This window comes from Canis lupus, chromosome X (genome assembly GCF_048164855.1).
Source record: "Canis lupus baileyi chromosome X, mCanLup2.hap1, whole genome shotgun sequence".
NCBI lineage: Eukaryota > Metazoa > Chordata > Mammalia > Carnivora > Canidae > Canis > Canis lupus.
In genome coordinates this window covers 9,758,768-9,786,604 of record NC_132876.1, presented here as the reverse complement: position 1 = coordinate 9,786,604, position 27,837 = coordinate 9,758,768, and the positions used below count along the sequence as shown (strand labels likewise).

The window sequence follows — 27,837 nt, the reverse complement described above, 5'->3', positions numbered from 1 at the left end:
CTATGCTTTTGACATTATTTACATCTTTTGCTCTGTCTGGTAGAAATACTAATTGACAGCATGCTACTATGCATCCTTTCCTGCCTATATATTCAGTGACATCAGTTTGTTAGCTCTAAATTGGACAATGTAGGAGTGTTAACACCACAGAAATCAGAAAAAGCTATCAATCAGGATTTTCCCCCTATCAAGCCAGTTGTTAAACATCTACCAACACATAATTAGAACAGTGTTATACCAGTTGCTTTCAACCATAGTATTATGCTGGTTGGTTATCTGTATATATATCTGCCCTCCCCACCCCATTCATCTGAATTTTAGGATCTCCTTACAGCCATTACTAAAGCCTTGAGTAGAATATAAGGTAAATGAGAAAGAAATGTGCAGGTGTAGATAATTCCACAGCCTCTAAATAAGCCCTGGTTTGGGAAACTCATCAGCCTATATTGTTTCCTTTGGAGCAACTGATATTAAGCATATTTCACTTTGGGGGTTAATATATGTATATACATGCACACAAATACACATACACATCAAGGAAATTCAAATTACAGTTAAATAAATTTGAACACTCTATGATCTTTATAAATTTAAATTTTGTGTAAAAAATTAATATATGGGGCAGCCCGGGTGGCTCAGCGGTTTAGCGCCGCCTTCAGCCCAGGGTGTGATCCTGGAGTCACGGGATGGAGTTCCACGTCAAGTTCCCTGCATGGAGCCTGCTTCTCCCTCTGCCTATGTCTGTTCCTCTCTCTCTCTCTCTCTCTCTCTCTCTCTCTTCCCCCGTGTCTCTCATGAATAATAAATAAAATCTTTAAAAAATAATGTATGATCATTAATTATAAATTTCATCAACCATTTCTATATATCTGCCAAGTGAGTTGATGCACCCTGACAATAATTGTATATGAAATAAAATTTCAAATATTTTTATGAAAATTATTCACCATGACCAAGTAGGATTTATCCCCGGGACACAAGGCTGGTTCAACACTCGTAAAACAATCAATGTGATTCATCATATCAGCAAGAGAAAAACCAAGAACCATATGATCCTCTCATTAGATGCAGAGAAAGCATTTGACAAAATACAGCATCCATTTCTGATCAAAACTCTTCAGAGTGTAGGGATAGAGGGAACATTCCTCAACATCTTAAAAGCCATCTACGAAAAGCCCACAGCAAACATCATTCTCAATGGGGAAGCACTGGGAGCCTTTCCCCTAAGATCAGGAACAAGACAGAGATGTCCACTCTCACCACTGCTATTCAACATAGTACTGGAAGTCCTAGCCTCAGCAATCAGGCAACAAAAAGAAATAAAAGGCATTAAAATTGGCAAAGAAGAAGTCAAACTCTCCCTCTTCGCCGATGACATGATACTCTACATAGAAAACCCAAAAGCCTCCACCCCAAGATTGCTAGAACTCATACAGCAATTTGGCAGTGTGGCAGGATACAAAATCAATGCCCAGAAGTCAGTGGCATTTCTATACACTAACAATGAGACTGAAGAAAGAGAAATTAAGGAGTCAATCCCATTTACAATTGCACCCAAAAGCATAAGATACCTAGGAAATAACCTAACCAAAGAGGTAAAGGATCTATACCCTAAAAACTATAGAACACTTCTGAAAGAAATTGAGGAAGACACAAAGAGATGGAAAAATATTCCATGCTCATGGATTGGCAGAATTAATATTGTGAAAATGTCAATGTTACCCAGGGCAATTTACACGTTTAATGCAATCCCTATCAAAATAACATGGACTTTCTTCAGAGAGTTAGAACAAATTATTTTAAGATTTGTGTGGAATCAGAAAAGACCCCAAATAGCCAGGGGAATTTTAAAAAAGAAAACCATATCTGGGGGCATCACAGTGCCAGATTTCAGGTTGTACTACAAAGCTGTGGTCATCAAGACAGCGTGGTACTGGCACAAAAACAGACACATAGATCAGTGGAATAGAATAGAGAGAATCCAGAAGTGGACCCTGAACTTTATGGTCAACTAATATTCCATGAAGGAGGAAAGACTATCCATTGGAAGAAAGACAGTCTCTTCAATAAATGGTGCTGGGAAAATTGGACATCCACATGCAGAAGAATGAAACTGGACCACTCTCTTTCACCATACACAAAGATAAACTCAAAATGGATGAAAGATCTAAATGTGAGACAAGATTCCATCAAAATCCTAGAGGAGAACACAGGCAACACCCTTTTTGAACTTGGCCACAGTTACTTCTTGCAAGATACATCCACAAAGGCAAAAGAAACAAAAGCAAAAATGAACTATTGGGACTTCATCAAGATAAGAAGCTTTTGCACAGCAAAGGATACAGTCAACAAAACTAAGACAACCTACAGAATGGGAGAAGATATTTGCAAATGACATATCAGATAAAGGACTAGTTTCCAAGATCTATAAAGAACTTATTAAACTCAACAGCAAAGAAACAAACAATCCAATCATGAAATGGGCAAAAGACATGAACAGAAATCTCACAGAGGAAGACCTAGACATGGCCAACAAGCACATGAGAAAATGCTCTGCATCACTGGCCATCAGGGAAATACAAATCCAAACCACCATGAGATACCACCTCACACCAGTGAGAATGGGGAAAATTAACAAGTCAGGAAACCACAAATGTTGGAGAGGATGCGGAGAAAAGGGAACCCTCTTGCACTGTTGGTGGGAATGTGAACTGGTGCAGCCACTCTGGAAGACTGTGTGGAGGTTCCTCAAAGAGTTAAAAATAGACCTGCCCTACGACCCAGCAATTGCACTGCTGGCGATTTACCCCAAAGATACAGATGCAATGAAATGCCGGCACACCTGCACCCCGATGTTTCTAGCAGCAATGTCCACAATAGCCAAACTGTGGAAGGAGCCTTGGTGTCCATCGAAAGATGAATGGATAAAGAAGATGTGGTTTATGTATACAATGGAATATTATTCAGCCATTAGAAACGACAAATACCCACCATTTGCTTCGACGTGGATGGAACTGGAGGGTATTTTGCTGAGTGAAGTAAGTCAATCGGAGAAGGACAAACATTATATGGTCTCATTCATTTGGGGAATATAAATAATAGTGAAAGGGAATAGAAGGGAAGGGAGAAGAAATGGGTAGGAAATATCAGAAAGGGAGACAGAACATGAAGACTCCTAACTCTGGGAAACTAACTAGGGGTGGTGGAAGGGGAGGAGGGCGGGGGGTGGGGGTGAATGGGTGACGGGCACTGAGGGGGGCACTTCACGGGATGAGCACTGGGTGTTATTATGTATGTTGGTAAATTGAACACCAATAAAAAATAAATTTATTATAAAAAATAAAACTGCACAAACAGAAAAAACAAAAAAAATATTTTGATGTTTATTTTCTTAAAGATTTTATTTATTTATTTGAGAGAGAGGGAGAGCACGAGAGAGAGCATGAGCAGAAGAGAGGGGCAGAGGGAGAGGGAGAAACAACTCCCCACTGAGCACAGCTGATGCAGGCTGGATCCCAGGGCCCTGGGGTCATGACCTGAGCAGAAGGCAGATGCTTAACCAACTAAGCCACCCAGGCCCCCCACACAATATTTTTAAGAACAGGTATGACAAAGGTACACACCAATATTTTTGCAGTTTGGAAACAATGCACAAAAATATTTTGTGGTGCTAGAACATTCTTTAGCATAGAGCAATATCCAGGGAAGAGAGAAACGTGTATCTTAGGAACCGTTACAATGAGAGGACTTAGGCAGAAATGAACGATGCCAAATATTTTGCAAAATAAATCTAAGGAGTTTGGATGACATTGGGTGGGCCCCTAAGCAATTAAAAGCAGATTCAAAATATTGAATTGGACACTCATCCTTGAACACCATATTGCAATTGGAAACTGCATTGAAAACTAATTGATGAGAAAGAATAATCCAGACATATTGAAGACAACTGTTTAAATTTGCGTATGCAATTAGTTGTGTTGTGTATATTAGACATTTAATAATGGATATAAATATATGTATTTGCAGCATACTAGCTTTAAAAAAATACAGAAATGGAGCCACACTACTTTAAAATCTACTTTTTCTTTTAAAACACTTACTAGCTTGTGACCTTAGACAAAATATCCATGCCTCAGTTTCCTCATGTGTAAGGATAATATCAGTACTTCCCTCATAAAGTTGTAAAAATAAAATGAGCTAATAGAGATAAAAGTGCTTAGAAAAATTTTCAGCACACAATAAGCTTTCAGTATTTGTTGGTTATAATAGCTATTATTGTTGCCCTGAAGCAATACCATTTATTGAGCATATATCATGTATAAAATGCTCTACATAACATCACCTTGCTTAATCTTCATAACAACCATGATGAGGTAACTATTATATTAAACCTACATTATTAATAAGTTGTTTGTGGCCCCATAGTTAGTCGGAGAATAAATCAAGGATTTATACAAATGCCTCCCTAACACCAAAAACCCACACTCATCCTATTGAGTATTTCTCAAAATATAGTCTATACCATCTTCATTAGAATCACCTAGGTAAAAAAAAAAAAAAAAAAAAAAAAGAATCACCTAGGTGCTTGTTAAAATGCAAATTTGCAGTCTTTATGAAATGCTTACTAGGGCAGCCCGGGTGGCTCAGTTGTTTAGCGCCACCTTCAGCCCAGGGCATGATCCTGGAGACCTGGGATCGAGTCCCACATCAGGCTCCCTGCATGGAGCCTGCTTCTCCCTCTGCCTATGTCTCTGCCTCTCTCTCTCTCTCTCTCTCTCTCTCTCGAATAAATAAAATCCTAAAAAAAAAGAAATGCTTACTGATTCAGAATCTCTGACCCTTTTTTTTAATTTAAAAGACTTATTGCTACTTTATTTTTACTTTTTATTTCCCAAGATATTAATTTTTTATTAAACTATAATTGACATGTTACATTAGCTTCAGGTATACAACATAGTAATTTGACAATTCTATGTTATGCTATGCTCACCACAAGTGTAGCTACCCTCTGTCACCACAACACTATTCCAATACTATTAAATCTATTCCCTATGCTATACCTTTCATCTTTGTAACTTATTCATTCCACAACTGGAAGCCCAAACCTCCCACTCCTCTTCATGCATTTTGCCCATACCTCCAACTCCCTTCTCCTTTGGCAACCATCAGTTTAGTTTCGGTATTTATGGGTCTATTTCTGCTTTTCTTTGTGTTTTTTTAGATTCCATATAAAGGGTAACCATATGGTATTTGTCTTTCCCTGTCTGGTTTATTTCACTTAGCATAATACTCTCTAGGTGCATCCATGTTGTTGCAACAAATGTCATCACATTTTTTTTATGGTTGAGTAATATTCCTGTGTGTGTGTGTGTGTGTGTGTGTGTGTGTTTACACCAGATCTTCTTTATCCATTCATTGATCAATGGACACTTGGGATGCTTCCATATCTTGGCGATTGTAAAAAATGCTGTAATGAACATAAGGGTGCATATACCCCTTTGAATTAGTGTTTTTTTTAATATTCTTTAGGCAATTACCTAGTAGTGCAACTGCCAGATCATATTGTACTTCTATTTGTAATTTTTTGAGGAACCTCCATACTATGTTCCAGGGGCTGCACCAGTCTGCATTCCCACCAACAATGCAGGAGAGGTCTGTTTTCTCTAAACTCTTGCCAACACTTCTTATATCTTTTTGATACTAGCCAGTCTGACAGGTATACAGTGATATTTCATTGTGGTTTTGATTCACATTTCCCTGATGAGAAAAATGTTACTTTTTGACCAGTTCTTTAGATGATGCTTGCACACATTAATGGTTGACTAACAATGCATTGCGTCATGTTGGCTACACTCTAACTTTCCCACTGGAACATTTTACCATTAACACCAATGCAAAAAGTCTACAAGATATGGTTCTGGCAGTATCAACCAAAGGACTACTGATTATTTTTTCTCTCCTCAGTTCTCAAGGCATTTATACTTACAATCATTTAGACAAATTATCAGGTAATAATTAAAACTCTATTTGCTCACTATAAGTTAAAAGTAATTTTATCTTTTTCAAAGACAGCAGATTGATACTCAGGTCCATCCAATAATATGATTCCCCTTCTGCTTTATGAAATAGTAGATGATGAATTATTACACTATAAATAAATAAATCTGATTAATAAAATGTGGGCTGCTTCTGTTAGTGTGGTTAGTATCAGGCTACCTAGCACTTTCAGAAACTACTACACTAAAATACAGAACCTGCTCTGTGTGTGTGTGTGCCCACACATGCAATATTTGGAAGAGAAAAATTTAGAAAACTAAATTGTTCTCAAAGTCACTTCCAAATACACTCATTATTATGTGTAGTGTTTAAATATATATACTCATTTCTTGGCTATTTCTACACACTTTTGAACATAATCATTTTTAACATACTTATCATTGTATTTTACATACAATTTTATAGTCCTTTTTATTTACCTATATACATTTTTTGTTATGAAAGCCTTCATATACATTTTTCAGTGACTGATAATGTTGCACCTATAATAAGTTGAGCACTATAATATACCCAATTATTATAGAATTGCACATTTAGATCAATTATTTTATCAATTGTAAAGTCTAAAATACCAAATTGTTAATAATTATTATCTTTGAGTATAACAATTGTGTGTAGTTATTTTTGAGTTTTTCAAAATGCCTACCACTAACATATAAAAATTTAACAGAAAATGTTATTCAAAATAAAATTAATTGGGGATCCCTGGGTGGCACAGCGGTTTGGCGCCTGCCTTTGGCCCGGGGCGTGATCCTGGAGACCCGGGATCGAATCCCACATTGTCGGGCTCCCTGCATGGAGCCTGCTTCTCCCTCTGCCTGTGTCTCTGCCTCTCTGTCTCTCTCTGTGTGACTATCATGAATAAATAAATAAAATCTTCAAAATAAAATTAATTGTATAACAGGTTATTATACAATAATAATACAGATGTTACTATACAATAACAATAATACAGATTTAAAAAACTACAAATCTCAGACTGAATTTAAGGTGTCTCTAGGAAAAACCAAAGACAACAGGTAAGACAAAAGTAAGGATACTAGAGGAAATTTTAGACTCCAACGTATCAGCTACAACAACTAGTACACACAGTCTAGTTCCTACTCAGATAAAATAAAACCTAATACTAAGGCCTATTTATCATAGTTCCCTTTACCTTATACATCATGCATGGCATTCAACAACAAAAAAACATAAGACATGCTAAAAGGCAAAAAACACATTGTGATAAGTAAAAGCAAGCATCAGAATCAAACTTGGATATGACAGAGAGTTTGGAATTATCAAACCAGGAATTTAAAATAATTATAACTAATATGCTACAGGCTCTAACTTTTAAAATGGACAATATGTAAGAACAGATGTGTAATATAAGTTGATAGATTGAAACTCTAAAAATCTCAAGAGAAAATCTAGAATTCAAAAACTATGTAACAGATATTTTAAAAATGTCTTTGATAGGCTCAATCAGTAGACTAGACATGGCCAAAGAATCAGAGAGCTTAAAGATATGTCAATTGAAACTTCCCAAATTGAAAAGAAAAGGGGAAAAGGAGTTTTAAAATATGGGATGGAATATCCCTACAAATATCCTTATGAAAGGATAACATATACATAATGGGAATATCAGAAGGATGAGATAGGAAAGGAACAGAATAAATGAATAAAGTAATAATAGCTGAGATTTTTCCAAAATTAATGATTGACACCAAAATAAAAATCCAGGAAACTCAGAGAACATCAAGGATGATACTCCAAAAGAATCTACAACTAGACATATTATACCCAAACTAAAGAAAACTAAAGACAAAGAAAATCTTAAATAAAATCGGAAGGGAGAAAACCCACATTACCTATAGGGGAATAAGGATAACAATTCTATCACACTTTTTTTCAAACACCATGGAAACAAGAAGAGAGTACAGTGAAATATATTAAGCACTGAAAGGAAAAGAAAAAACTCACTAACCTAGAATTCTGTATTCAGTGAAAATATCCTTCAAGAGTAAAGGAAAATAAAGACTGTCTCCAAAAAAATTAAACAGTGAGAATTTGTTAACAGTAGACCTGCCTTGGGATGCCTGAGTTGCTCAGTGGTTGAGCGTCTGCCTTAGGCTCAGGGCATGATCCCAGGGTCCTGGGATCGAATCCCATGTTGGGCTCCCTGCAGGGACCCTGCTTCTCCCTCTGCCTGTGTCTCTGCCTCTCTTTCTCTCTCTCTCTCTCTCATAAATAAATAAATAAAATCTTTAAAAAAGAAAAGAAATGAAGGGTATTAGAGAAGAAATAAATGAAGGAAAAATACTTTATTTTTCTTATTCTTAATCTAACAAAAAATAATTTATTCAAAATAAAAATAGACACAACTTTTGGGATGATCATAGATCATGAATAAATGAAATGAATGGCATCAAAGTTATGGGAGACAGAGGGAGGAACTGGGAATACTCTACAATAAGGTACATACACTATATGTGAAGGGAAAGTGGACTCAGATTGGTTGTAAATGTATACTGCAATCAAGGGTAGCACTAAAAATATAAAAAGTATAACTGTTACTATGCTAAGAAAGACAATGGAATCATAAAATGGTCAATTAAAGCAAGGACAGGAAGAAAAATAAATTAATACACTAAAAATTGTTTAAATTATTTTTTCTTATTGCTTGCAAACTTGAAATGATAACTGCATTTCAAAGACTTAGAGAAAAAATGTAAAAGCTGATAATAAAAATAGTAATAACCTGTTAAAGTTTCCTATTAAAAAAGTTTTCCTAAAGATTGCAAAAAAAAGAGTAATACAAAAAGAAACAAAGCATTGGGTCATGCATTGAAAATAATAACAAATATTAAAATATTGTAGACATAAATCAAACTATATAAATACTCACTATAAATACCAATGGTATTGATGCACTGATTAAAAGACAGATGTCAAAGTGAATCGAAAAACACAACCCAGCTATATGTTGCCTTCAAGAAACTCACTTTAATATAAAAATACAGATAGATCAAAGTAAAAGAATAGAGAAAAATATGCCATTGTATGGGCGCTAACCAAAAGAGGTTGGAATAGTTATATTAATTTCAGACAAAGCAAACTTCAGAGCAAAGTAAATCATGAAAAATAAATAAAGGCATTACTAATAATAGGGTTAATTACCTAAGAAGACATAAGAATCCTTAATGTATATATACCAACTATCAAGTGTCAAGATACCAATATATATGCAGCAAAAACTGACAGAACTGCAAAAAGAAATACATGGATGCACTTTTAAAGTTTCAGAGTTCAATACCCCTCTATCAGTAATTCATAGATCTAGTAGGCAGAAAATAAGTAAAGATATAGTTGAACTGAACCACACCATCAATCATCTGGATCTAATTGACATTTATGGACTACTTCCTTCATCCAACAACAGAAGAATACACATTCATCTCAAACTTACACAGAACGTTTACCAAGACAGATGAAATTCTGGGCCATAAAACTCACCTTAACAAATTTTAAAAAAATAGACATCATATAAAGCATGCTCTCAAATAACAATGGAATTAAACTAGAAATCAATAAGAGTAAGACTTCCCCAAATATTTGGAGATTTAAAAACAAACTTCTAAATGGCACAGGGATCAAAGAAGTCTCAGGAGAAAAATTAAAATATTCTGAATGAAATTAAATTGAAACTACAACTTAACAAATTTGTTACGGCAGTAAAAGCTGTGCTTAAAGCGAAGTGTAATGCATTAAGTGCATATACCAGAAAATAAGGAAGAAATGTGTAAAATCAATATAAGGTTCTACCTCAGTAAACTAGAAAAATAGGGATAAATTCAATCTAAATTAGCCAGAATAAATTAAATAATAAATATTAGGACAACAATCAATGAAGTTTTAAACAGGAAAACAATAGAGAAATTCAACAAAATCAAAAGCTGGGTTTTTAAGAGATCAGTAAAATTGATAAATCTCTATCCAGTCTAACCAAGAAAAAAGAGATAAAAATTATTTTTTAAACTTTTTTATTGTAGTAAAATACACATAATAAAATTTACCATCTTAACCATTTTTAAGTGTACAGTTAAATACATTCACATTGTTGTGCAACCATCTATCTCCAGGAGTCTTTTCACCTTATAAAACTGAAACTCTGTACCCACAAAACAATGACTCCTCATTTCTCCCTCCATTGGCCCAAGGCAACCATCACCAATATAAGCACTGTACCCATTAAACAATCATTCCTTCTTCTCCTCTCCTCCCATATCCCTAGTAACCTCTAATATATTTTCTGTATCTATGAATTTGACAATTCTAGGTACCTCATAAAAGTAGAATCATACAATATTTCTTTTGTGACTGGCTTCTTTCACTTAGCATAATGTCCTCAAGGTTCATTCATGTTGTAGTATGTGTCAGAATTTCCTTTTTTAAGGCTGAATGATATCCCATTGTATGTATATACCACATTTTGCTCATCCTTTCATCCACAGAGGGACACTTGGGTTCTTTCTACCTTTTGATTATTGTGAATAATTCTGCTATGATCATGGGTGCACAAATATCTGTTTGAGTTGCTCCTTTCTTTTGGGGGGGAGGGGGAGATGCACTTCCCTGAGAGGCCTTTAAAAGGGAGGAGACAAATTATTAATATCAGAATGAAAAGGGCTAACACTGCTGATCCCTTAAATACTAAAAGAAAAATAAGGAAATAGTAGGGACAAATCTATGCCCACATATTTGACAACCAGGTGAAATAGACCAATTCTTTGAAAGATACAAACTATAGAGCCTCACAAAAGGAGAAACATATAACCTGAAAAGACTATGTATATTAAAGAAATTGAATCAATAATTAATAGCCATCCTACAAAGAAAGTAGCAGGCTTAGACAGTTTCACTAGTATATTCTAACAAATATTTGAGAAAGTAGCGATCAATTCTCTCCAAAATGTTCTGAAAAATACAGAAGCAGAGGGCACACTTCCCAACTTATCCTGTAAAGCCAGCATTACCTTAATACCAAAAAAGACAAAGACATTACAAAAAAGAAAAACAATAGGCCAATGTCTCTCATAAACATAAATGCAAAAATCCTCAACAGAATATTAGTAAATAGAATCCAACAATGTATAAAAAGAGGTATACGCTATGACCAAGTGGGATTTATCCCAGGTATGTAAGGCTGGTTCAATACTCCCAAATCAATTAATGCAATTTTTCATATCAACTGGCTAAATAAAGTCATATATCCATACATGCATAAAAACATTTACAAAATCCAACACCCATTTGTGATAAAAATTCTCAGCCAACTTAAAGGAGAAATTCCTCAATCTCATAAAAAGCGCATACAAAAAACCTACAGGTAACATTATACCTAATTATAAAAACTAGATGCTTTCCCTCTAATTTTAGGAACAATGTAAGCATTTTCTCTCTGTTCCTATTCAAAATTATGCTGGAAATCTTAACTAATGCAATAAGATAAAGAATGGAAATAAAATATATGTAAATTGAGAAGGAAGAAATAAACTGTTCAGACTGCATTATTGTCTTCATAAAAAATCTCAAAAAATTAGCAATAACAAAAAATGGGGACTCAAAAGCAATTAAAACAAGGTTGCAGGATACAGGTTAATATATATAAATCAATTGCTTTCCTACATACCAGCAGCGAACAATTGTAATTTGGAATTTAAAACATAACACCATTTACATTAGTATGAAAAAAGGAAATACTTAGGTATAAGTCTAACAACATATGTACAAGATCTATATGAGCAAAAGTACAAAACTCTGATGAAAGAAATTAGAGATTTATATAAATGGGAAGATATTCCATGTTCACAGATAGGAATATTCAATATTATTAACATGTTGGTTCTTCCTAAATGATCTACAGATTTAATGCAATGCCAGTAATAATCTCACCAATCTACTTGTGGATACTTACTGATTCTAAAGTTTCTATAGAAAAGCAAAGGACCAGAATAGCCCATATAATATTGAAGAAGATCAAAGTTGGAGAACTAACAATCCAACTTCGAGGCTCATTTGGTTTATTTCTTTTATTGAAGTATAATTAACACACTGTGTTATATTAGTTTCAGGTGTACAATATAATGATTCAACAATTCTATACATTTCTTGGTGCTCATCTTGATGTGTGTACTTTATATATTTCACCATCCCTCTGCCGACCTCTCCTCTGGCAGCCACCAGTTTGTTCTCTACTTAAATGCCTGGGGTTTTTTTTGTTGTTGTTGTTTTGTTTTGTTGGTTAGTTTCTTTTCTTTAACAAGAGAACAAATCTACACCTGTATTTATTTACCTTTTTTAAAAAATTTTCATAAGTTAGTAATTTTTTTATAAATTTAATTTTTATTGGTGTTCAATTTGCCAACATATAGAATAACACCCAGTGCTCATCCCATCAAGTGCCCCCTCCCCCCACCCACCTCCCCTTCCACCACCCATAGTTCGTTTCCCAGAGTTAGGAGACTGTCATGTTCTGTCTCCCTTTCTGATATTTCCCACTCATTTTTTTCTCCTTTCCCCTTTATTCCCTTTCACTATTTTTTATATTAAGTTTAAATCCTTGACGGATACAGCATCACACAGATTCTGTGGCCAATGGCTGTAACAGGAAAGCTCCTTCAGAATTTGGCATGAACCATGTCACTGTTTCCAGGAGCAGGAGTTTCTTTTCCCCAGATCACTCTGGTTTTATTTGGTTTGCCACCAGGAGTCACTGTGTTGTTCTTTACTTTGTATGCATAAGCACATCTCTTGCCTAGATAGAATTCAATTTTATCTCGAGCATAAACATCTACAATTTTAAGAAGAGCTGTGTGCTCCCTCTGGTTCTGGAGACCTCGCTTAGAGCCAGCAAAAATGGCCTTTGAGACATGTTGTTTCAGGAGCCTATTCCCAGCAGGCTCCCACAGGTTGGCAGAAAGAGAAGTTTTGTTTCTTTAATTCCACATATGAGTCAAATCATATGGTATTTATCTTTCTATGACTGACTTATTTCACATAGCATAATACCACCTAGTTCCATCCATGTCATTACAAATGGAAAGATTTCATTCTTTTGGGTTGTTTCCATATCTTAGATATTATAAATAATGCTGCAATAAGCAAAGGGGTGCATATATGTTTTTTAATCAGTGTTTTTGTTTTATCTGGGTAAATACCCAGTAGTGGAACTACTGGATCATATGGTAATTCCATTTTTAATTTTTTGAGAACCTCCATACTGTTTTCCACAGTGGCTACACCAAATTGCATTCCTACCAATAGGGCTCAAGGGTTCCTATTTCTCTGCATCCTTGGCAACACTTGTTATTTCTTGTGTTTTCAATTTTCACCATTCTGACTGTTGTAAAGTGATATCTCATTGCTGTTTTGATTTGCATTTCCCTGGTGTTCAGTGATGTTGAGTATCTTTTCATGTGTCTGTTGGCCATCTGTATGTCTTCTTTGGAAAAATGTCTACTCAGGTCAGGACTTATTTTAAAACTACAATAATCAAGACAGTGTGATATTGGTGAAATAATAGAGACATAGATCAGTGGAATATACTAAAGAGTCCAGAAATAGATCCAAACAAATATAGTCAATTGATCTTTGACAAAGAAGCAAAGGCAACACAATGGAGGAAAAATAAAGTCTTTTCAACACATGGTGCCAGAAAAATTAGATATCCACATGTAAAAAATAATGATTCTAGACACAGACCTTATACCTCTTACACTTTTCACAAGAATTAACACAAAATGGATCATAGGCCTAAATATAAAACACAAAACTATAAAATTCTAGAAGACAATATTGGAGAAAATCCAGGTGAACTTGAGTTTGGCAATAAATTTTTAGATGTAACTCCTTTTTTAAAAATATTTTATTTATTTATTCATGAGAGGCACAGAGAGAGAAAGAGAGAAGCAGAGACATAGGCAGAGGGAGAAGCAGGCTTCCTACAGGGAGCCTGATGTGAGACTTGATTCCAGGACCCCGGGATCTCGCCCTGAGCCAAAGGCAGACGCTAAACCACTCAGCCATGCAGGCGTCCCTAGATGTAATTCTAAAAGCAGAATCCATAAAAGAAAAAAAATCAATAAGTTGGACTTCATTAGAACTAAATCCTCCTGCTCTGGGAAAGACAATGTTAGCAGAATGGAAAAAAAAAATCCACAAATTGGGATACAATATTTTCAAAACACATAACTGATAAAAGACATGTATCCAAAATATTTGAAGAACTCTTAAAACTCACCAGTATGGAAACAAACAACCCAATTAAGATGTGGGTGAAATATCTAAACAGACACCTCAACAAAGAGATACACATATGGCAAATAAGCTGCGTAAAGATGCTCAACACCATATGTTAGGGATTTGCAAGTTAAAACAATGAGATACTATTACACACCTATTATAATGGCTAAAATCCAAAACACTGACAACACAAATGCTGACAAGGATATAGAACAGTAGGAACTCTCTTTCACTGCTGGTGGGAATGCAAATGGAAGACTGCTTGGCAGTTTCTTACAAAACTAAGCATATTCTTACCATATAACATTTGTACTCTTTTTGTACCCAAAAGGGTACAATCATTTGTACCCAATTGATTTGAAATCTTAAATGCAGACAAAAACTGTACACAAGTATTTATAGCAGCCTTATCAACAAATGCTCCCAAATTTCCAGGAACCAAGTTGTTCTTCAATAGCTGAACGGCTAAACAAACTGAGGTACATCTATATAATAGAATATTATTCAGCAATAGAGTGAAATGAGCTATTAAGCCACAAAAAGAAATGGAGGAGCATTAAATTCATATTGCTAAGTGAAAAAAAGCAAATCTTTAAAAGGTACTATATTATTCCCACTATATGGCATTCTGTAATGGCAAAACTATATAGACAGTAAAAAGATCAGTGATCACCAGGGATTGAGGGGTGAGAAGCAAAGGGATAAATAGGTGGAGCACAGGGATTTTTACAACAGTGAAACTATTTTGCATGATACTACAATGGCGTCTACATGACATTATGAGTTTGTCAAAACCCACAGACCTGCAGAATACCAAGTGTGAATCTTAATATAAAATAAAAGTACATTGAACATCACTGTAATAGCCCTGATTGCATTTCTTTTTCTTTTTTTGCATTTCTATTTTCATAAGATAGAATTCCATAAGTAAACCCAGTCAATATGTATGGTTATATTTAAGATGCTTGTTACAAATGAATCAATTTCCTAAAGTGTTTGCTCATACCAGTGACCAGTGTGACATCTTAGAGTCTCACAGTAGATTTTACATTTATCAGTCTGGCTCTTCCCTAATCCTGACAAGTCAACTCACAAAAGAGTAAATGTTGGTCATAACAAAGAAAAATCTTGAGGATACAGACAGATTAGCTAAAGGCATCACTCTTGGGAAACAAGAGTAGTAGTTATTTGTCACTTTTTGGCTGCTCAGCATCCAAGCCCATTTGAACACTTAGCTGTACCAAGACAATGAATAATTTTCTTCCCCTATCTTTGTTAAGTTAAATTTATCAGTAAAAAACCCCAATAATTTAGTATATATATAAAATAGCAGACCCTTATTGTATTTATCAGTTGTTTGTGTATTTCATTGCTGAGATGTATTCCACTGTATGAGTGTAACAGTTCTTTTATCTTTTAACTAATTGATGGGCATTTGGATTGTTTCCAGTTTGGGGCTATTTTGAATAATGCTGACATAAATAATTACATACAAGTCTTTGTTGATCAATCTTGAAAGGGTTATGCTAAGTGGAAAAAAACCTCAAATACTGTAAAATTTTATTTATATGATATTACGGAAGAGGCAAAATCACAGTGACAAAAATCTGATCCATAGGGAAGAGATAAATTGAAAAGAGCACAAGAAAACTTGGGAGGTTATGAAAATGTCCTGTATCTTGATTTTGGTACGAGTCACATAATTATATTCATTTATTGAAGCTCATCAAATTGTACACTTAAATTTGGTGAAACTTATTGTATGTAAGCTATACCTTAGTAAAACCAACTAAAAAATGAAAAAAAAAAACAGTAATTCTCAAGGACAGCACAGTCCAACCTATCAACTGCAGGACAGCCCCTGCTACACTGTTAGTTTATTATACTATGCAGAGAAGTGTTAGTTCCTTCTCTTTATCTCCTTAATACCTTCTTCCCTTTCAGATTTTTTTAGCTGATTTTGAGTGGAAAATAACGTGATTGCTGAGCCATACACTTCTTTCTGGCCTTTCCCTCAACTACAGAAAGATACAACTGAAGCCTTAAAAATAATGTTTATAATGACTAAATTCTAAGTCAAGGATGTTTCTAATTCACAGTCTCCATCTGGCAGGACTGAAGGGGATGGTTTTATACTTTCAATTGTGTAGTGTTTATGGTTGTATCCATGGTGCCCATCATAGTGCCTGGAGTAGTAAACATTCCATAAATATTTATTGTCTGAAAAAATATAGTTAAATGGTTCATTCTGTTTTAAGTGTTCTATTGAAAAACTATTTAAGCTTGAAAAGAAAACCTTCTTAACTGCAATACAATCCATAATCACAGGCTTTAGAAATCGTAGTACATGGTGCAGTCTCTAGCCAGATATCCCCATCAGGATCAAGCCACTCTTTCCCCCATTTGCAGGAGTGAGGTCTTCTAATGGCTCACAGCCACATCCCTCTCTGGGACTTGACCTTGACCTAAAAAAGCCACCTTGCCCAAAATTATGGCCCCTCCCTGGCGGCAGTCAGCAGCCAGAGGACTTCCAAGGCAGCATATAAAAAAAACTGCAGCTAGAGGGCAGACTTAATTATAAAAGGGGAGGATCTAGAGAAGCTGGAATTCTTGATACTATATCAAAGGGCAATCACAAGGAAGAAAAGGGACTCTGATTCTGGAGATAAGGACATCTGCATCAATATACTTGAAATTCTTCAATCCTCAGATTACCTTGAACCCACCAGGGGTCCACTGCTCTCTGTTAAAGTAGCATTCACCCTTATTCAGCCATAAAGAACGAAATCTTGCCATTTGCAACATGGATGGAGCTAGAGGGTATTATGTAAAGTGAAATAAGTCATACAGAGAAAGACAAACACCATGTGATTTCACTTACATGTGCAATCTAAAAAACAAAATGAACAAACAAACAGAAACAGATTCACAGATATAGAGAACAAACCGGTAGTTGCCAGAGCGGGGGTGGGGGAAGGGTTCAGGAACAGGTGAAATACATGAAGGGTGTTAAGAGATACAAACTTCTAGTTATAAAATAAGTCATATAGTCAATAATACTATTATAACTTTGCATGGTGACAGATGATAACTATACCTACCTATCATGGTTATAATTTCATAATATACAAAAATATTGAATCACTACCTTACATATCTAAAACTAATATAATATTGTATGTCAATTATAATCCAATAAAAATAAAATAGTATTCACCCTTTGCTTAAAGACAATGCACAGGCCTCTGCCTTGCAAGGCAATTCAGGATCCTCTCTCAATTCCCACCTCCCTTTCTGGCCAACATGTGTCTTTAACTAAGGTAAAGTCACATCATAACCTGGTTGGGGAAAGTATTGATCTGGCCAAAAGAAGGAAAAGTAACTATACACTGAATGAACTAGAGGATCTAGCAGGGGGTATATATGGGGCTAGACCCTGAAGACACTGAATCAAGGAGAACAGAATATAGTTGGAAGTGGTGAGTTTATCAATATGGGAGAAATTCCCCATTATGAAGGGTTTAATAATCTAGCAAAAGCAGGGGAAAGTGATGACATGCTACTAGGATGGCTTCTAGAAACATGGAAAAAGTGACCACTCTAACTGAAAAATACATGCCAGGATTGCCATGGTAGATGGTAGGGGAAGGAATCAAAAAGCTCGAGAAGCAGGCATGCTAGAGTAGATTTACTATATAAGGCCAGAAAACTCAGTAACTCATTATATTTTGCAGAAAGGTCCAAAGGATAATCTATCTACCAAAACAATCTGCAGCAATGGAACTAGCAGTTTTGAGAAACCTACAGGGTGACTATATTCATTTCATAATTCTCTGTAACAAATAGCCATAAGCTTAGTGCTCAAAACAATACACATTTATTCAACCACAGTTTCCATGGGTTAGGAATCAAGACATGGTTCAAATGGGTCCTCTGCTTCAGGACCTCTCACAGGGTACAATCAAGGTGCCAACCAGGCAGCATTCCTTCCTGGGGCTCAAGATTTTCTCCAAGCTTGCGTATTTCTTTGGAGGATTTTATTCCAAGCTTGCATGGTTGTTGGAAGAATTCATCTCTTGTAAAAGCAAGATCTTCTTACTATCAACTAGAGACCATCCTGAGGTGATAGAGGCTGTCTCTCCATATAAAGTTTATAATCAGTTTGTTGGTATCCATAAAATAACTTGCTGGGATTTTGAGTGGGATTGCATTAAATCTACAGATCAAATTGGGAAGAAATGACATCTTGATAATATTCTGTATTCCTACCCATGAATATGGTATATCTATTTAATTCATCAGAGTTTTGCAGTTTTGCAGTTTTCCTCCTTTAAATCTTGTACATATTTGGTTAGATTTACATTTAAGTATTTCATTCATTTGGATGCTAATGTTTTCGGTGCTAGCATTGTTTTAATTTGAAGCTCCACTTGTACATTGTTGGCAAAGAGGAAAGTATATTAACCTTGTATCCTGCAGCCTTGCTGTAATTGCTTATTAATTTCATAAGCTTTTTGTCAATTCTTTCGGATTTTCTACATAGTTATATCATCTGAAAACAAAGAGTTTTACATATACACACACACATATTTCCTTTTCTTGCCTTATTGAATTAGCAAGGACTTCAGTATGATGTTGAAAAGGAGTGGTAAGTGGGTACACCCTTGCTTTGTACCTATCTTAGTGGGAAAACTTCCAGTTTCCCAGTATTAATTATGATGTTAGCTGTAGGGTTTTTGTAGATATTCTTTATCAAGTTTAGAAAGTTCCCCTCTATTTCTAATTTTCTGAGAGTTTTTATCATGAATGAGTGTTGGATTTTGTCAAATGCTTTCTCTGCATCTAATTAATAAAAACCATGTGATTTTTCTTTCTTAGCCTGTTGATGTGATAGATTACATTAATTAATTTTTAAATACTGAACCAGCCTTGCATACCTGGGATAAACCTCATTTTGTCATGTATAATTCTTTTTATGTAATTTAAAAATTTTGATTTGCTAATGTTTTGTTGAGGACTTTTGCATCTATGCTCATGGGAGGTATTAGCCCCTAGTTTTCTTTTCTGGTAATGTCTTTGTCTGGCTTTGGTGTAAGAGTAACACTGCCCTCATAGAATTAGTTAAGAAGTATCCCCTCTGCTTCCATCCTCTGAAAGAGACTATAGATAAGTGGTATAATTTCTTCCTTAACTATCTGGTAAGACTCACCAGTAAGATTATCTGGGTGCAGTGATTTTACTTTTGGAAGGATATTAATTATTGATTCAATTTCTTTAACATACATAGGCCTATTCAGATTGCCTATTTCTTCCACTGTGAGAGTCTGAAGATTCCGTCATTCAAGGAATTGGTCCATTTCACCTGGTTGACAAATTTGTGAGCACTGAGTTGTTCACAGTATTCATTATTATCCTTTTAATTTCCATGGTTTCTATAATGATGTCTTTCTTCTCTTTCATTTCTGATATTAGTAATCTGTAATCTCTTTCTTTTTTTTATAAGTGGACTGGCTATTGGCTTATTGACTTTATTGATCTTTACGAAGATCCAGCATTTGGTTTCATTGATTTTTCTCTATTAATTGTCTGTTTCAAATGTTATTGGTCATTGCTATAATTTTTTAAACTGAGCACTCCACAGTCTCTCATTCTCCAGAAAGAGACAGAAGTAAAACTGAGATTCACAAACGATTAAACACAACAGTAAAATCTGCAGTGCCTTTTTCATAAGCCTAGCAGATGTTTTGCTGAAATATTCTTGTTTCTATGGCCTGCTGAGATAAAAGTTTCTAGATCCTATAATCGTACAATGAGGAAAATAGCCATAGCAACTCAATAAAGTTGTTGTTTAATACAGAATACATATAAAGCACAAGACATAGTGCCAGATATATATAGGAACTCAGTAAATAGTCGTCATTAACTTCAACTTGACATTTTGGTAGAGGAATGCTTCAGACCAGGCTCCTATTGAGTCTGGAGACAAGAAATCAGTTACATAAACAAAACTTTTCTGTTCTTCAATCTTCTTGTGCTTTTTAGAATAATAAAGGGGTTTTAAATTTTTCTTTATAGTAATATTTTCACTACCTTGTCTATCTATACTTAATCTTGTATTGCACTTACGATAGTTTCAAGAAATGTCTAATAAGAACATGAGACTTGGGCAGCCCAGGTGGCTCAGTGGTTTAGCACTGCCTTCAGCCGAGGGCCTGATCCTGGGGAGCCGGGATCAAGTCCCACATCGGGTTTCCTGCATGGAGCCTGCTTCTTCCTCTGCCTGTGTCTCTGCCTCTGTGTGTGTGTGTGTGTGTGTGTGTGTGTCTCATGAATAAATAAATAAAATCTTAAAAAAAAAGAACATGAGACTTTAATTATAAAACATCTAGTTTTGGGCAGCCTTGGTGGTGCAGCGGTTTAGCGCTGCCTGCAGTCCAGGGTGTGATCCTGGAGACCCTGGATCGAGTCCCACATCAGGCTCTCTGCACGGTGCCTGCTTCTCCTTCTGCCTGTATCTCTGCCTCTGTCTCTCATTCTGTGTCTCTATGAATAAATAAATAAAAAATCTTTAAAATAAATAAATTAAATAAAATAAAACATCTAGTTTTATGTGTACTTTATATAATTGTCATTTACTCTTGGATCTGCAGAACTTTTCTTTTCTTCTGCTTACTTTGGATTTAATTTGCTCTTTTTCTAGTTTCCTAAGGTGAAAATTTAGATTATTGATTTTAGACCTTTCTTCTTTTTAAAATATGAATTCAATGCTAGAAATCTCCCTCTAGGAACTGCTCTCACTGCATCCCACAAATTTTGATAAATTGTGTTTTCAAAAAAAAAAAATTGTGTTTTCATTTTAGGGGCACCTGGGTGGCACAGTTGGTTGAGCGTCCAACTCTTGGTTTTGCCTCAGGTCATGATCCCAGGGATGTGGGACTGAGCCCCACATTGGGCACTGCAGTGAGTGGGGAGTCTGCTTGAGATTCTCTCTCTCCCTCTCCATCTGCCCCTCCCCCCACTCTCTCACATAAGTGAATAAATCTTTCAAAAATGCATCTTCATTTTAATTCAAGATATTTTTAATTTTTTCTTTAGATTTCTTTGACCTAGATGTTTTTAGATGTGTTTGATTTATCTCCACATATTTGGGGATTTTTCAGTTGTCCTCTTGCTATCAGTTCCATTGTGCCAGTTTAATTCCATTGTGCTCAGAGAGCAGACATTGTAAAATTTCTACTCTTTTAAATTTGTTAGGATGTATGTTATGGCCCTGGAATGACTTTCCAAGGGTAAAGCTGAAACTAGAGCTTGGAGTTGACACTCTAAATCGCTGACCATTAAATGGTGCTGTATTACCAAAAGGTAGAATTGATGAGTCTAGGAACCAATGGGTGATATTAGGAATGGCTCTGCTAATAATTACTTCCTGTGACCCACTAAGAAATTTGTGCTTCCCATCCCTGAAATTTCTTTATTCTAGTTCTAGGGGGTCTTGGCTTCTATATAAGGAATGCTTTCACCAAGGTAATAGTAACACTACTACTAAACTTACAATTTATGATGCTGCAGTTTCTTTGAGTCTTTCATACTAAGAGAGCAACAGGTACAAAAAGAACTCAGCATCACAATAGGGGTAATTGAACCTGATAATCAGTATGAGATTGGGCTGCTGTTAAATAATGGGGGCAGAGAAGAATATGCTCAGCACCCAGTAATCCAATGATGTGTCTTTTGCTGCTACTTTACCCAATTATGATAAATAGACAAGCAGAACAGCCAAGAGGCTTAAAGATAAGTGTCTGCATCACACCTCCAAGAAAGACATCTAGTCCAGAATACATGCTTAGTCTAAGAAAATCTAGAATGGGTAGTGGAAGATGGAAAAAATGAATATCAGTTGTATTTCTGAGATAAATTACAGCAGCAGGGGCTATTTATTAGACCACTAACCTTCCTTTTGTAAGTTTTCCCAGGAAAATAGACCAATCAGAATCTAGGAGAGGCTATTCTCATATCATGTGAACATGCAGTAAGTGGATCTGGATGGGAAAAGGGGTGGATTGTAGTGGATGGAGTGATGTGCTGCTTATAGCCCCCCTTCAATGCACTCATTTTCATAGGTTCCAAGATGGCTAGCTGCTGCAGGCTCAATGTGAGACCCTATCTGGGACTAGCCCTTGGCTAAGGAGAACCACTTTGTTCACAGTTATGGCCCCTTCTTAAGGGCAAAGTATACACAATGAGTAGTCAGTATGGGAATAAAAAGGTCCAATTCCTTTGTCTCAATTAAAGACTGTTCTGAAGAGTCATCCAAGTTCTATAGTTCCCTATGGGGTTGGCTCTGTTGCGACTGTACTGTGCTTCACCTTCTTGCTGTGCCCAATTCTGCTTTATTCAGTCTTCCATAGATGTTGAACCTGGGAGCATTCAATAAACATCCAACATAAAATATTTACTTCTGAGTCTGGTTTTCAGGAGAATCTGACCTAAAATAGACATCAAGTAAGAAAAATTATGTGTGTGTATAATATATGCATATATACACACATATACGAAGTCTATAACATATACATGTGTGATGGTTAATTTTATGTGTCAATTTGTGGACCACATGGTACCAAGATATTTCGTCAAACTTTCTGAGTATTTCTGTGAGGATCTTTTTAGATGAGGTTAACATTTGAATTGGGAGACTGAGTAAAGCATGTTGTCCTCCCTAATGTGATTGGCCCTCATCCAGTCAATTGAAGACCTAAATAGAACAAAAAGGCTAAGTAAGAAGGAATTTTGCTGCCTGAGTGGTTTGAGCTGGGACATTGGCTTTTTTTCCTGCCTTTGAAAGTGAACTGAAAAATTGATTCTTCCTGAGTCTCAGGCCTGCTGAGCTTTGGACAAGAACTATGCCATTGGTTCTCCTGATTCTCATTCCTTTGGTATAGACTCTAACTATAACACCAGTTCTCCTAGGTCTCCAGCCTGCCAACTGCATATCCTGAGGCTTTTCAACCTCCATAATCATGTGATCCAATACCTTATAATAAAATATTATACACACGCAAAACACACAAGTACAAACATACATATACACATATCCTATTGGTTCTGTTTCTGTGGAGAATCATAACTAATATGTACATATATTTTAACACATATATGCAAGTGGGTGTATGATCAATTGCTATTTGACTACTTATGATGAATAAATATGTAAATCAGAGAAAATATAAATAAAATATCAAACATATATAAAAGCCCAATGAGTTATTAAAACATAATTCTCTTTCCACTGAAATATTGGTCTCATTAATTTCAAAAATGGATTGTAATTCTCATAATAGCAGCTACTGGAACACCTGAGTGGCTCAGCGGTTGAACATCTGCCTTCGGCCCAGGGCCTGATCCTGGGCCTCATCAGGCTCCCTGTGAGCAGCCTGCTTCTCCCTCTGTCTATGTCTCTGCCTCTGTGTCTCTCATGAATAAATAAATAAAATATTTAAAAAGCAATAGCAGCTATTATTTAGCTGTTACAACTTCCCAACATTTATAATACATTTTTATTAAATCTTGCTCTTATGGAAATATATTGTTCAATTCGTAATTGACTATTCCATTCTGTATTTCCAAAGATAAGGATTCTGTCATTAAAAACTACCATTGTGCCACTATATCCTAGAAAAAAAGTAATAATTCTTTATCATCATGAAATAACACTTCAAACTCCTTAGTTATCTTCTATTTTTTTAATGTATTTGTTTGAATCAGGATCAAGTTCCATATATTGAAATTGGTTTGTATATATCTGAAATCTTTTATAATCTATAGTTCACCTTTCTATCCTTTCCCTCTTTTTAAAAAGATTTTATTTATTCATGAGAGAGAGAGAGAGAGAGAGAGAGAGAGAGACAGAGAGTCAGAGACACAGGCAGAGGGAGAAGCAGGCTCCCTGCGGGGAGCGCAACATGGGACTTGATCCCCAGTCTCCAGGATCACACTCTGGGCCAAAGGCAGGCGCTCAACCGCTGAGCCACCCAGGCTTCCCCTTTCCCTCTTTTTTTTTTAAAAAAAGATCTTATTTATTTATTCATGACAGACACACACAGAGAGAGGCAGAGACACAGGCAGAGGGAGAAGCAGGCTCCATGCAGGGAGCCCAATGTGGGACTCAATCCCGGGACTCTGGGGTCATGCCCTGGGCCGAAGGCAGATGCTCAACGTTGAGCCATCTAGGCGTCCCTCTTTCCCTTTTTTTAATAGAAAACTGGATTGTTTTCTGTGGTAGGCTGAAAAATACCTCCTCTCAAAGATATGCACATCCTAATCTGTGGAAACCTAGAATGTAAGCTTATATGGCAAAAGGAGGGGGTGTAGATATTGTTAAATTAAGGATTCTGCAAAAGGGAGATTATCCTAGATTATCTGGGCAACCCCTATGTGCAATCACAAAGATCTTTACAAGTGAGAGGCAGAGAGAGGTTTACACCTCTCATACATAAAAAGAATCCAATATGATCAGGGGCACAGAGATGTAGTGCTCCTGAAGTGGGCCACAAAACAAGGAATGCTGGCAGCCACCAGAAGATGGAGGAGACAAGGAACAGAATCTTTTCTAGAAGCTTTGGGGAGACGGTGGCCCTGCTGACACTCTGATTTCAGCCTAGTGATTCTTATTTCAAACTTCTGGCCTTCAGAATTGCAAGAGAATAAATTTCTGCTTTTTAAAAAAGATTGTATTTATTCATGAGAGACACACACACACACAGAGGCAGAGACAGGCAGAGGGAGAAGCAGGTTCCATGCAGGGAGCCCGATGTGGGACTCGATCCCAGGACCCCGGGGTTAACGACCTGAGCTGAAGGCAGACGCTCAACCACTGAACCAGCCAGACGCCCAATTTCTGCTTTTTTAATACTACAATTATCCAGACTTTTGTTACAGCAGCCACAGGAAACTAGCATAATTTCCCTGAACAACTTTCGACTGTCTGGGTTTTGCTGATTTCATCTATTTGATTTTCATTAATATGTTCTTCTGTCTTCTGTATTTCCTGTTCATTGGTATTTCTTTCACAAGAGGATTTTATAGGAGCTTTGTGTACTGCTATGTGAGGGTATATTCTCTCAGGTTGTTTCTCTTTTGTAATTTTTTAGCACCTACTGTTAAATGTTGCCTAGATCCATTTATTCATTAAAGATGACCAAACAGTTAAAATCCCTGTGATAAGTACCTTATATATAATCCTCAATCTTAGCAACAACATTGTATTTTGGTATTATATGATCAGAAAACTAATAAACAAATTTTGAAAGCAGAGGATTAAAATCCAAAGTCTGAAGTATGTCTATAATGCTTCAGTTTTATCAGGAAGCTTGAGTGAAACAGAGGTGAGATTTAGACATGTTTAGATGACAGCACCCCCACCACTGTCCTCAGTATCTATATTATCCACTGATTTAGATGGAAACTAGGAGTCTCTATGGGAAAAAAAAAAAAACATTTCTCAAAAAAAAAAGGAAAAACATTTCTCATGTAGATGTTATAAATAAAATATGTGCTTTAGAGATCCTTAGATTTTAATATATTTTTTAAAGGCTGTCTTAACCCAGTTTTGAGGCCCTGGCTAGATGCCAGTTCGTCTTCTTGAACAGCTAATTAAGTCCATATCCCAACTACTTTGCTTCTCAGGCTCACACACTCTGTATCTGCCCTAACTGCCCCAAGGGCCAGGTACCAGACAACTAGGAAAAGCCCCCAGGAATACAAGAATTTATTCAAATTAGCCAATCCACAGGGAGCCCACAAAACCTAGCTAGCCCTATCCCACTTGTGATACATAAGCTGCCCTCTATAGCTCCAAGCTTGCTGTTACCCTATCCCCAAACACAACCTGCTGTGTGGCCCTGCCTTGCAGCCTTTTCTCATTCAGAGCTATAATAACAGAAGTCTGCCTTTCATCTATCCCAGCATCAGTGCGTTGTGTCCCACTATCAAAAGAATTTTTAAATCTTGTAAAAAAGACTATTCTAGCTTTACATAGAAATGATAAAGTTAGGTCATTCTTTGACTTGCTTTTCTTTTTTAATCACCCATAACTTTGCAAAGACCATTAAAAGTATCTTTTAAATCTCACAGCTATTATTTTATTTTGATCTTTTTCTTTGCACTAATCCACTGAGGAAAGCAGAATAAGGATTATTGTTTCTACTTTATAATTGAGAAACTAAGACTTCAAACAGTGAAGTGACTTGCTCAAAATCAAGCAGTTAATAATAGATAGAACTGGGAATTACATCCAGATATTGTAATTCCAAGTCACTGTTCCATCACATTATTTCCAATAATCATCTACCCATCCCCCTATCCATCCATTTATCCATCCATCCAACATTTATTGAGTATACACTCTAAACCATGTAGACACTAGGCTTTGGGGGGTACAGAGATGAATATGGCACAATCCCTGTACCAAAAGGATCATAAGAAACAGAGATAGAAAAGAAAATTATAATAAAATACATTAGGTTCTATTAGGAAGTATTTGGGGTCACAGATGGGGTCTTTACCCCAAGTCAAAGGAAACTTTTCTATTACCATTGAAGACTGAACATGTCACAGTTATGTGACAGAGAGAGCAACACTCAATTCATTTCCCAAAACATTTCATACTAACCATGCTAGGCACTCAGCTTCAAAGACTACCACCAAAGCTCCTTCCTTCAAAGAGTATATTAGTTACAAGGAGAGATGAGGATGTAAAGAAACATGTTACAAGAAAGCACGCTAAGTTCAATGACATAGGAATGTACATGTTATAGTTGGGCCACAAAAAAGGGATGACAAGCTCTACCTAGGAGAAAAGAATCACAGCCTCCCAGCATTAATGACTGGGGTGATAGCCTGAAGAATGAGTAAGGGCCCACCGCCAGGACTGTGGGAGAAAAGGCATACAGGAGGAAAAGGATATTCAAAAGCAAACGTAAGTATACATACATAAATACAAAGAACTGCTAGCCAGTGAGAGTACCATTCCACACCACACTAACTAACTGCATGTAGATCACACTCTATAAGTAGCAAAATGGTGTAACAAGTACTTTTAGCTCTTGGCACAGGTCTTTGACAACCTCCTCAGAGATTCCCCTGGCAAAAGTTTGATTAGATTCACTGTCGATGGCCTACCTCTTTAAGGCCACATGGGATTCCCTACCAAGGTTGGTACACTTGTCACTTGGTAAGGCATGATACCATTCAGCTATTCTCTTTCGTGACATGAACACAAGGGAAGAACTAAACAAGTCACAATACAATTTTGGAAACAGCAGTACAAATGATGATTTGAAAAGCAATGTACACGTTTCCAGATCACAACCCAGGTAATTCAAATTTCTAGAGAGGTAAAAAGCCAAACCCTCAGCTCAGGTTCATTTTACGACATTATCACTCCAATCTTTTTCTTGTCAGTGGCTCTGACCTTGACTCACTCTCTCATTGGTGCAC

The 27,837-nt window shown here is 36.1% G+C and overlaps 1 pseudogene; it reads right to left on the bottom strand.

Annotated features, from left to right (window-relative positions):
• Positions 1 to 12,653: 12,653 nt before the first annotated feature.
• Positions 12,654 to 27,611, bottom strand: LOC140627791 (large ribosomal subunit protein eL33 pseudogene; annotated as a pseudogene).
• Positions 27,612 to 27,837: the final 226 nt, after the last annotated feature.